The sequence below is a fragment of the Hemiscyllium ocellatum genome, chromosome 1, assembly GCF_020745735.1.
Source record: "Hemiscyllium ocellatum isolate sHemOce1 chromosome 1, sHemOce1.pat.X.cur, whole genome shotgun sequence".
Classification (NCBI taxonomy): domain Eukaryota; kingdom Metazoa; phylum Chordata; class Chondrichthyes; order Orectolobiformes; family Hemiscylliidae; genus Hemiscyllium; species Hemiscyllium ocellatum.
The window spans coordinates 22,630,804-22,642,140 of NC_083401.1; the positions used below are offsets into that span (position 1 = coordinate 22,630,804).

The 11,337-nt window shown below is 49.1% G+C and overlaps 1 non-coding gene across 1 annotated transcript; it reads right to left on the reverse strand.

Moving 5' to 3' along the window:
• Positions 1 to 3,127: 3,127 nt before the first annotated feature.
• On the reverse strand, positions 3,128 to 3,234 carry LOC132821037 (U6 spliceosomal RNA). The gene has a single exon (XR_009645281.1). It is a non-coding gene; the product is annotated as a U6 spliceosomal RNA (small nuclear RNA).
• Positions 3,235 to 11,337: the final 8,103 nt, after the last annotated feature.

Here is an 11,337-nt window from a genome sequence, read left to right on the forward strand (position 1 = left end):
TTTGAGTGAGCTGGACCTGAGGAGCTGCAAGACAAGCGAAAATATGTAAACTCACATTAAGTGGAATCTAAAACTTCATTCCAGCCTCAGATCGACAGGAGCTTCAGTGCTGTGAAGTAATAATGCTGCATGCCCATTAATTGGACTATTGATTAACACTATCTTAAATTACGCTCAATTCAGGTGATTGGGAAGTTTTGACAGCTTTTTGCAGTTAAATAGATTTGGGCTTCCAGAGCGCTGGCCTGTGAGAAATAGATAAACTGTCAGAGCAATTATTCTACAGCAATTAAGGGAGCTTTAAATATCTTCCATCGGAACTGACAGTCAACAAACGCTGCTGGAGAGAGCAGTGACTAGGAGTTTAGGATAATGGGAAGTGATCATATTGAAATCTTATGAAATTCTTGGAGGGCTTGACAGGAAGCAAGCATCAGCCAGACAGTCTGCAACCTTTTGGGATGTGGGCATCTGGGTCTGGGTCAGCATTTATTGCCCATCCCTTGCTGCCCCTTGAGAAGGTGGTGGTGAGCTGCCTTCTTGAACTGCTGCAGTTCATGTGCTGTGGGTTGACCCACAATGCTATGAGGGAGCAAATTCCAAGAATTTCACACATTTCAAGATATCCAGCACCTCCTCCTCTGTAATGCAGACATTTTTCAAGATGTCACCATCTATTTCTCCACATTGCATATCTTTCACGTCCTTCTGCATAGTAAACACGGACGCGAAATACTCATTTAGTATCTCCCCCATCTCATCTGGCTCCATACACCGGCTGCCTTGTTGATCTTTGAGGGCCCTATTCTATCACTAGTTATCCTCTTGTCCTTAATGTATTTATAAAATCCCTTTGGATTCTCCTTAACCCTATTTGTCAAAGCTATCTTATGTCCCCTTTTTGCCCTCCTAATTTCCCTCTTCAGTATACTCCTACTGCTTTTATACTCTTCTAAGGATTCACTCAATCTCTCCTGTCTATACCAGACATATGTTTCCTTCTTTTTCTTAGCCAAAATCTCAATTTCTCTAGTCATCCATCATTCCGTACACATACCAGCCTTTCCTTTCATGCTAACAGGAATATACTGTCTCTGGATTCTTGTTCTCTCATTTCTGAAGACTTTCCATTTTCCAGCCATCCTTTTACCTGCGAACACCTGCCCCCAATCAGCTTTTGCAAGTTCTTGCCTAATATCATCAAAATTGGCCTTCCTCCAATTTAGAATTTCAACTTTTAGATTTGGTCCCTCCTTTTCTATTGCTATTTTAAATCTAGTAGAATTATGGTTGCTAGGCCCAAAGTGCTCCCCCACTGACACCTCAGTCATCTGCCCTGCCTTATTTCCCAAGAGTAGGTCAAATTTGGCACTTTCTCGAGTAGGTACACCCACATATTGAATCAGAAAATTTTCTTGTACACACTTAATAAATTGGTCTCCATCTAAACCCTTAACGCTATGGCAGTCATAGTCTACATTTGAAAAAGTTAAAATCCCTGACCATAACCACCCTATTATTCTTACAGATAACTGAGATCTCCTTATAAATTTGTTTCTCAATTTCCTGCTGACTACTGGGGGGTCTATAATACAATCCCAATAAGGTGTTAATCCCTTCTTATTCCTCAGTGCCATGCAAATAATTTCTCTCGACATATTCCCAGGAACATCCTCCCTAAATATATTCTCCCTTTCTGTCCTTCCTGTAACATTTGTATCCTGGAACATTAAGCTGCCAGTCCTGTCTATACCTGAGCCACATCTCTGTAATTGCTATGATATCCAAGTCCAATGTTCCTAACCACGCCCTGAGTTCATCTTCCTTCCCTGTTAAGCCTCTTGAATTGAAATAAATGCAGTTTAATTTATCAGTCCTACCTTGTTCTCCACTTTGTTCCTGCCTGCCCTGACTGTTTGACTTGCTCCTTTTCCTGACTATACCAGTCTCAGATTGATCTCTTTCCTCAATATCTCCCTGGGTTCTATGCCCTCACCCCTATCCCCTCCTGTTCCCCCTCACCCCAACACGTTACTAGTTTAAGGTAGAGCAATATATTAGTGTCCTGCCAGTATATTAGTCCTATTCCCAATTCAGGTGCAATCCATCATTCTTATACAGATCATGTCTATCCCAGAAGAGCTTCCAATGATCCAAAAATGTGAACCCTTCTCCTATGCACCAGCTCCTCAGCCACACATTCATCTGCTCTATCCTCCTATTCCTAGCCTCGCTGCCTCATAGCACCAGGTATAATTCAGGTATTATTACCTTTGAGGACCTCCTTTTTAAATTCCTGCCTAACGTTTTATATTCTCCCTTCAGAATCTCATCCTTTTCCCTTCCTATATTGTTGGCTCTAATGTGTACAATGACTTCCTGTTGGTCTCTCTCACCTTTGAGAAATTCTGCACCCTCTCCACGATATCTTTGATCCTGGCACCAGGGAGGCAGCACACCATTCTGGTTTATCGCTGTTGATCACAGAAACATCTGTCTGTGTCTCTGATTAGAGAGTCATCTATCACAATCGATCTTTTCAAACCTGGCATACCCCTCATTTCCAGAAACTTGGCTGTTCATGCTACATTCCCCTGAGAGCCCATCACTCCCTACATTTTCCAAAACACATACTTGTTTGAAATAGTGATAGTCACAGAAGACACCTGGACTATCTGCCTACCTCTTCTACCTTTCTTGGAGATAAGCCATCGACCTGATTGTATCTGCAGCTTTTCTTCCTTTCTATAACCGCTAGCTCTTATAAATTCCTTCTTGCCTCTAATTGCTGCTCCAACCGATCCATGTGATTTGACTGGATTCACAACCAAAGACACTTGCTGCAGACATAATCATCAGTAACATGGAAACCCTCCCTAAACTCCTACATCTGATAGGCGCAGCACATCTACTAAAGGCCACCTTTGCTCCATCACAATCTACAGACCTAGAAAATAGCACAATCTTATTGCTCTTTTTAAAAAAAAGTGCTCCAGGCTAACTCAGTAGTCATGGTTTACATTTTTTAAATTTAGTCAAGAGACAGATCTCAATAAAACATATAATCAAGAGAAAAACACACCCGACTCACTATTGTAGATTTACCGAGCTGGGAATTTGTGTTGCAAAAAATATGGAACCCTTCACGAATTTGCGTGTCATCCTTACGCAGGGGCCATGCTAATCTTCTCTGTATCGTTCCAGTTTTAGTATATGTGCAGCCATGAAGCGTCCCATATTTTTTGCAACACAAATTCCCAGCTCGGCGAACAGGACCACAACAACAAGCACCCGAGCTACAAATCTTCTCACAAACTTTGAAGATTTACGGCAAGGTTACACTTAAAAACTATGTACCTATCTGTTCCTGTGCTGTGCACTCTCCCACACAGGCTCCTCCAAAGTGGGCTATGAATTTTGCTGCAAATGTGTTGCTGGTCAAAGCACAGCAGGCCAGGCAGCATCTCAGGAATAGAGAATTCGACGTTTCAAGCATAAGCCCTTCATCAGGAATAAGAGAGAGTAGCCAAGCAGGCTAAGATAAAAGGTAGGGAGGAGGGACTAGGGGGAGGGGCGATGGAGGTGGGATAGGTGGAAGGAGGTCAAGGTGAGGGTGATAGGCCGGAGTGGGGTGGGGGCGGAGAGGTCAGGAAGAGGATTGCAGGTTAGGAGGGCGGTGCTGAGTTGAGGGAACCGACTGAGACAAGGTGGGGGGAGGGGAAATGAGGAAACTGGAGAAATCTGAATTCATACCTTGTGGTTGGAGGGTTCCCAGGCGGAAGATGAGGCACTCCTCCTCCAGCCGTCGTGTTGTTATGTTCTGCCGGTGGAGGAGTCCAAGGACCTGCATGTCCTCGGTGGAGTGGGAGGGAGAGTTAAAGTGTTGAGCCACGGGATGGTTGGGTTGGTTGGTTCGGGCGGCCCGGAGGTGTTCTCTGAAGCGTTCCGCAAGTAAGCGGCCTGTCTCACCAATATAGAGGAGGCCACATCGGGTGCAGCGGATGCAATAGATGATGTGTGTGGAGGTACAGGTGAACTTGTGGCGGATATGGAAGGATCCCTTGGGGCCTTGGAGGGAAGTGAGTGTGGAGGTGTGGGCGCAAGTTTTACATTTCCTGCGGTTGCAGGGGAAGGTGCCGGGGGTGGAGGTTGGGTTGGTGGGGGGTGTGGATCTGATGAGGGAGTCACGAAGGGAGTGGTCCTTGCGGAACGCTGATAGGGGAGGGGAGGGAAATATATCCTTGGTGGTGGGGTCCGTTTGGAGGTGGCGGAAATGGCGGCGGACGATACGTTGTATGCGGAGGTTGGTGGGGTGGTAGGTGAGAACCAGTGGGGTTCTGTCTTGGTGGCGGTTGGAGGAGCGGGGCTCAAGGGCGGAGGAGCGGGAAGTGGAGGAGATGCGGTGGAGGGCATCATCGATCACGTCTGGGGGAATCTGCGGTCCTTGAAGAAGGAGGCCATCTGGGCTGTGCGGTGTTGGAATTGGTCCTCCTGGGAGCAGATGCGGCGGAGACGAAGGAATTGGGAATATGGGATGGCGTTTTTACAGGGGGCAGGGTGGGAGGAGGTGTAGTCCAGGTAGCTGTGGGAGTCAGTCGGTTTATAATAGATGTCTGTGTTGAGTCGGTCGCCCGAGATAGAAATGGAAAGGTCTAGGAAGGGGAGGGAGGAGTCTGAGACAGTCCAGGTGAATTTCAGGTCGGGATGGAAGGTGTTAGTAAAGTTGATGAACTGTTCAACCTCCTCGTGGGAGCACGAGGCAGCGCCGATACAGTCATCGATGTAGCGGAGGAAAAGGTGGGGGCTGGTGCCAGTGTAGTTGCGGAAGATGGACTGTTCCACATATCCTACGAAGAGGCAGGCATAGCTGGGGCCCATGCGGGTGCCCATGGCAACTCCTTTAGTTTGGAGGAAGTGGGAGGATTGAAAAGAGAAGTTATTCAGGGTGAGGACCAGTTCAGTCAGTCGAAGGAGGGTGTCAGTGGAAGGGTACTGGTTGGTGCGGCGGGAAAGGAAGAAGCGGAGGGCTTTGAGTCCTTCGTGATGGGGGATGGAGGTGTACAGGGACTGGATGTCCATAGTGAAAATAAGGCGTTGGGGACCGGGGAAGCGAAAATCCTGGAGGAGGTGGAGGGCGTGGGTGGTGTCCCGAACGTAGGTGGGGAGTTCTTGGACTAAAGGGCACAGGACCGTGTCAGGGTATTGGGAGATGAGTTCAGTGGGGCAGGAGCAGGCTGAGACAATGGGTCGGCCAGGGCAGGCAGGTTTGTGGATTTTGGGCAGGAGGTAGAAACGGGCGGTGCGGGGTTGTGGGACTATGAGGTTGGAGGCGGTGGATGGGAGAGCAACAGACCTCCCTCCGGATCCTCCGCTCCACCCTTGCAGCCATGCGTCGCCACTTACACTCTCTGCAATCAGCCCTACCCCAGCTCAGGACAACACTCTCACAGACCTGCAAAGGACCCCTGCTGTTCTTCATCTACAGAAGAATCCACAAACTCAACAAACAGTTCTTCCTAGCCATATCAGAGATTAAAGACAGTAAGTACCAAAAACTTTCATGTACTTACCCCCACACTCGTGGCTCCTCAACTATTCCAGAATCTTCTATAGGCCTGTCGGACGCCATTACACATGTGGCCTCCACAGCGCCCGCGGCACCAAAGGCCGCCGCCGACCGTGACGTCACTTCCGTCCCCACCGACCTCGGAGCCCCCGCGATCGCCGCCCCAACAACTGCCCCGGTGACCACCACACACACAACCGCTTCCACGATCGCCGACGGACCCGCGACCCACGCGGCCACCGGGAATGACCACCACTCCTCCGTCGCCGCAACCATTTCCGCCCCTCCGGTTGCCGTCAGCGCAGCCACTTCCACCCCCACTGACATCACTAACCTGCAGGAGCACAAATCCTCAGGTTTCCCCGCCCCCACGCCGTCTTTCGTCACTACGCATAACCCCGCCCCCACGCAAACCTTCATCACCACACATAACCCCGCCCCCACGCCGTCTTTCGTCACTTCACGTAACCCCGCCCCCATGCTTATTTCCGTCACGACGCATGACCCCGCCCCCACATCGAGCAACGTCACCACGTCTAACTCCGCCCCTACTTCGATCTCTGTCCCCGCCCCTAACCCCGCCCCCAGCCCAGCTCCAGTCCCACACCAGGTCCTAGCTCCCAGCCTTGCCGGATTTTCACCATCCCTCCAGACCTCCCCCTGTCTGAGGATGAAAGATCAGTCCTCAGCAGGGGCCTCACCTTCATTCCCCTACGCCCTCGGATCAATGAGTTCAACACGTGGCGAGATATTGAACAATTCTTCCGCCGCCTTCGCCTCCGTGTCTACTTCCACAACCAAGACTCCCGCCCACCCTCTGACGACCCCTTCTCCCGCCTCCAACACACCCCATCCACCTGGACACCCCGTGCTGGCCTCCTACCCGCCCTCGACCTCTTTATAGCCAACTGCCGCCGTGACATCAACCGACTCAACCTGTCCACCCCTCTCACCCACTCCAACCTCTCACCCTCAGAACGTGCAGCCCTCCACTCCCTCCGCTCCAATCCCAACCTCACCATCAAACCGGCAGACAAGGGAGGCGCGGTGGTAGTTTGGCGCACTGACCTGTACACCGCTGAAGCCAAACGCCAGCTCGCGGACGCCTCCTCTTATCGCCCCCTTGACCACGACCCCACCTCCCACCACCAAACCATCATCTCCCAGACCATCCAGGACGTCATCACCTCAGGGGATCTCCCATCCACCGCCTCCAACATCATAGTCCCACAACCCCGCACCGCCCGTTTCTACCTCCTGCCCAAAATCCACAAACCTGCCTGCCCCGGCCGACCCATTGTCTCAGCCTGCTCCTGCCCCACCGAACTCATCTCCCAATAACTCGACACGGTCCTCTCACCTTTAGTCCAAGAACTCCCCACCTACGTTCGGGACACCACCCACGCCCTCCACCTCCTCCAGGATTTTCGCTTCCCCGGTCCCCAACGCCTTATTTTCACTATGGACATCCAGTCCCTGTACACCTCCATCCCCCATCACGAAGGACTCAAAGCCCTCCGCTTCTTCCTTTCCCGCCGCACCAACCAGTACCCTTCCACTGACACCCTCCTTCGACTGACTGAACTGGTCCTCACCCTGAATAACTTCTCTTTTCAATCCTCCCACTTCCTCCAAACTAAAGGAGTTGCCATGGGCACCCGCATGGGCCCCAGCTATGCCTGCCTCTTCGTAGGATATGTGGAACAGTCCATCTTCCGCAACTACACTGGCACCACCCCCCACCTTTTCCTCCGCTACATCGATGACTGTATCGGCGCTGCCTCGTGCTCCCACGAGGAGGTTGAACAGTTCATCAACTTTACTAACACCTTCCATCCCGACCTGAAATTCACCTGGACTGTCTCAGACTCCTCCCTCCCCTTCCTAGACCTTTCCATTTCTATCTCGGGCGACCGACTCAACACAGACATCTATTATAAACCGACTGACTCCCACAGCTACCTGGACTACACCTCCTCCCACCCTGCCCCCTGTAAAAACGCCATCCCATATTCCCAATTCCTTCGTCTCCGCCGCATCTGCTCCCAGGAGGACCAATTCCAACACCGCACAGCCCAGATGGCCTCCTTCTTCAAGGACCGCAGATTCCCCCCAGACGTGATCGACGATGCCCTCCACCGCATCTCCTCCACTTCCCGCTCCTCCGCCCTTGAGCCCCGCTCCTCCAACCGCCACCAAGACAGAACCCCACTGGTTCTCACCTACCACCCCACCAACCTCCGCATACAACGTATCGTCCGCCGCCATTTCCGCCACCTCCAAACGGACCCCACCACCAAGGATATATTTCCCTCCCCTCCCCTATCAGCGTTCCGCAAGGACCACTCCCTTCGTGACTCCCTCGTCAGATCCACACCCCCCACCAACCCAACCTCCACCCCCGGCACCTTCCCCTGCAACCGCAGGAAATGTAAAACTTGCGCCCACACCTCCACACTCACTTCCCTCCAAGGCCCCAAGGGATCCTTCCATATCCGCCACAAGTTCACCTGTACCTCCACACACGTCATCTATTGCATCCACTGCACCCGATGTGGCCTCCTCTATATTGGTGAGACAGGCCGCTTACTTGCGGAACGCTTCAGAGAACACCTCTGGGCCGCCCGAACCAACCAACCCAACCACCCCGTGGCTCAACACTTTAACTCTCCCTCCCACTCCACCGAGGACATGCAGGTCCTTGGACTCCTCCACCGGCAGAACATAACAACACGACGGCTGGAGGAGGAGCGCCTCATCTTCCGCCTGGGAACCCTCCAACCACAAGGTATGAATTCAGATTTCTCCAGTTTCCTCATTTCCCCTCCCCCCACCTTGTCTCAGTCGGTTCCCTCAACTCAGCACCGCCCTCCTAACCTGCAATCCTCTTCCTGACCTCTCCGCCCCCACCCCACTCCAGCCTATCACCCTCACCTTGACCTCCTTCCACCTATCCCACCTCCATCGCCCCTCCCCCTAGTCCCTCCTCCCTACCTTTTATCTTAGCCTGCTTGGCTCACTCTCTCTTATTCCTGATGAAGGGCTTATGCTTGAAACGTCGAATTCTCTATTCCTGAGATGCTGCCTGGCCTGCTGTGCTTTGACCAGCAACACATTTGCAGCTGTGATCTCCAGCATCTGCAGACCTCATTTTTTACTCTATGAATTTTGCTGTTTGTTAATTTTTCCTAGATGCACCTTGATGTCCAGATATACATGAACTCAAACAGTGAAGGCAGTAGTCAGTAACACTCTCTCTGTAGGCTTGGGTGCCCATGCAGAAAATGATCTTTTGCAAGTCATAGCAACAAAAAGTAATATTGATGTGGGCTCATACCAAGAGGTGAGGCAGTATCGGAGGTGCAAAAGAGTTGATGTTTCAGGCATAACCTTTCTTCAATATTGAAGAAGGGTTATGCCCAAAATATTGCATTAATGCACAATCCTGAGTATGTTAGATATTGCACCAATAACTGATGTTAGATTACTGATCAAACTGACAGCATGGTCCACCCCCTGTTTGCTGGAAACTAGACATGCTCATGCACAGGCCTCTGTCCTCTATGAGCGGAAGGAACATGTCCAGGAAGGAACATAAACCTTTTCTCAGTTAAACAAAACTTGGAGGACAACTGTCCCCTGGTGTACTCCCTATCATAACACCTTGACCAACTTGACTGTTTGAATGAAAACAAAAGCTTGGGGAGGGGATAATTGTTCCTACTGCATTCTCCATGGCAACACCTTCATCAATTAGAGTCCAATTTGCCAAAAAATCAGTGCTCTTTTACTCACCTGGTGCAAATTGAGACTTGATATTCTTGCAATTCTCTCCTGATGAGTGCATGACAAAACATGCCTGCACTATATCTCTTTTTATCAATAGTACTCAGGTTCTGCAGTATCAAGTAAATATAAACTCCTCAAAATGTCTTTCAATGATTGCCAACTCAAACCCAATCTGGATCGTCTATCGCAAAAGGTGACCATCTCCTGTGTGCTCTGACCTTCTCTCAACACCTTGCAGTGAGATTTAGCCCCCCAGTTCCAATGGTATTGACAGGTCAGCTGCATGGGATATCCAACTTTTGTCAACAGGCCTCCCTCAAGCCCTTAGACCCTTTGTAGGCTCTGACTCCTATGCTGTTTCTAGGCCAGTACCTTTCATTAAAGACTATCACTTCAGTTCATACCTTAAGAATAGGATCAGAACAGTGGGCAAATCAAACAACTTCCAAATGTTATTTGAATTCCACAGGGCTGCAAAATGTGCATCAAAAATAGAAAGGTATTATTTCAGTTGTACATGAAAGATTGGAGATAGGACTTTGTAAGACAGAAGAGCTGGTTCTGAGCTCCATAATCTTGCTTTGTGAGACTTTATAATGAGGATGATGAATAGAAAATTACCCATTATTGATGATTAAAATATTGCTTTCCATAAGCAAAAAAAAACCACCAAAGTAAAAGTCCCAGTATGTGCAAACCACAAGTTATAAGCACATATTGTGGAACAGAGTTTTAACACATCAGAAAAATGTGTCAAAATCATCTTTGGTCCATAGCATTAATATTGAAAATGATCCCACCCAATTCATGTGAATAAGTAGGCCTTGGGTCCCCCAACAATGGAAGTGCATAGATCAAAGAAAACTCAATGCAATCTGTTTTAAGTCATCCAGCTTTTCATTAGAGGATCACTCAATGAATAGGTACACCACTGTTTTCACAAAGCAGACATGGAGCTGTACAAAGGCTTTTCACCTCAATGAAAGAAGACCTATACTTCAATGTCATGACTGAGGGCTTTTGTTAACACTCAGAGCATGTTTCCTCATCACATCCTAAGTGCTTCTTGAAACAAGTGTGTCATTGTCACATTGTACTTTGATCGTAAGGTGAAAGTGGAATCTTTTCATTGCCTGAGACAAATTGCAGCACGTGAAATGAATCAATTTGAACCACAACTAATTCAATGACTGATCGAATTCTAACATTCTAGACATCACAATCGGACATTTGCTCAAGACTAATTTGCAATGATGTCAACCATTGCTCTGTTGGTCCCTCTTTGAATGGTTAGAGGGAAAGCTGTAGGTTCAATCTCTCACTCCAGAGGAACTAACATAAACTCCAGGGAATGCAGCACTTCTAGGGGTGCTTACTGGTGGGACAGCAAACTGATGGATATGAAAGATCTCAGGGGACGATCTGAAGTTGTGCTGAGACATTTCTCCCCAGTGTCCAGGCTATGATTTATCCCTCAATCAGTATCACCAATGCAGATTGCTTGTTATCTTGTTGCTCCTTGTGGGAGTTTACAGAATGCAAAATACTTACTACTTTTCCTACTTCAGATCAGTGATGACGCAAATTGGATAATCCTTTGATTGTGAAAAATGCCAGTCAACAGCTGCAAAACTGTGTGAAACATCTGTCTGGTGTTTCGGCATGCACTTCCAACAAAAGAAATTTCACTCAGGAGATTCAAATCAAAATATTATTCCGAAAGTGCATAACAAGGTATATGTGAATGTACTAGGAGAAAGTGAGGACTGCAGATGCTGGAGATCAGAGCTGAAAATGTGTTGCTGGAAAAGCGCAGCAGGTCAGGCAGCATCCAAGGAGCAGGAGAATCGACATTTTGGGCAAGGGCTCATGCCCGAAACGTCGATTCTCCTGCTCCTTGGATGCTGCCTGACCTGCTACGCTTTTCCAGCAACACATTTTCAGCATATGTGAATGTTCTACCCACCTTTCCTTTACTGCTA